At 43.7% G+C, this 575-nt stretch overlaps 1 protein-coding gene across 1 annotated transcript in view; it reads right to left on the bottom strand.

The window, feature by feature from the left end:
• The window catches only part of LOC113217998 (nose resistant to fluoxetine protein 6-like), a 22,365-nt gene that overhangs the window by 11,034 nt on the left and 10,756 nt on the right, over positions 1-575 (bottom strand). The window lies entirely within an intron of this gene.

The raw sequence follows: 575 nt of genomic DNA, 5'->3' as shown, positions 1-575 counted from the left end.
TACAATGCATCTGTATCTACATGCCAAGCAAGTTTAAATTTCTGCATCCTATTGTATGGTTAGTACGATCCAAAGCCTTGGTGAAAATTTCAGCAGGATTTCCGCAGACTTGACATAGGTCAAACATATTGATTTATCTTCAACGCAATCTCTAAAGAGTTGAACTTTGCACCCATAATGTGTCGACCTAGCTCTGTAATAATTGTTATGATTCTGACAGACGAATCACTGCAGCATTATCACAAAACATTTGGACCGTTTGCCTGCCATGGTCAAACAGTTTGCCAATTAATGCAATTAGATATAAGTAATCTTTAACTGCCTCTCCCAGTGCCATAGTTTCAGACTCAGTTGTGGACTAGGCAGCAGTCCTCTTCTGTTTTTTACTTTCCCACGATATTAAATTTCCATCGAGGTTAAAGCAGTATCCAGTACTAGGTAGATGTGCGCTAGACCACGTCTTGCGTAACAGGCTTCGCGATATCTCACGAAACACCGTTACGCTGCGACGCGCCTGGCATACATCTACCAAGGCCTGCGGCGCTGACACCCGAGCCGAGCAAAAGGCAGAGTCG

Source organism: Frankliniella occidentalis, unplaced genomic scaffold, assembly GCF_000697945.3.
Source record: "Frankliniella occidentalis isolate FOCC.00 unplaced genomic scaffold, Focc_3.1 Scaffold32, whole genome shotgun sequence".
In the NCBI taxonomy this organism is placed as follows: Eukaryota; Metazoa; Arthropoda; class Insecta; order Thysanoptera; family Thripidae; genus Frankliniella; species Frankliniella occidentalis.
The sequence above is the reverse complement of the archived record's forward strand: the minus strand, read 5'-3'. Positions and strand labels throughout refer to the sequence as shown.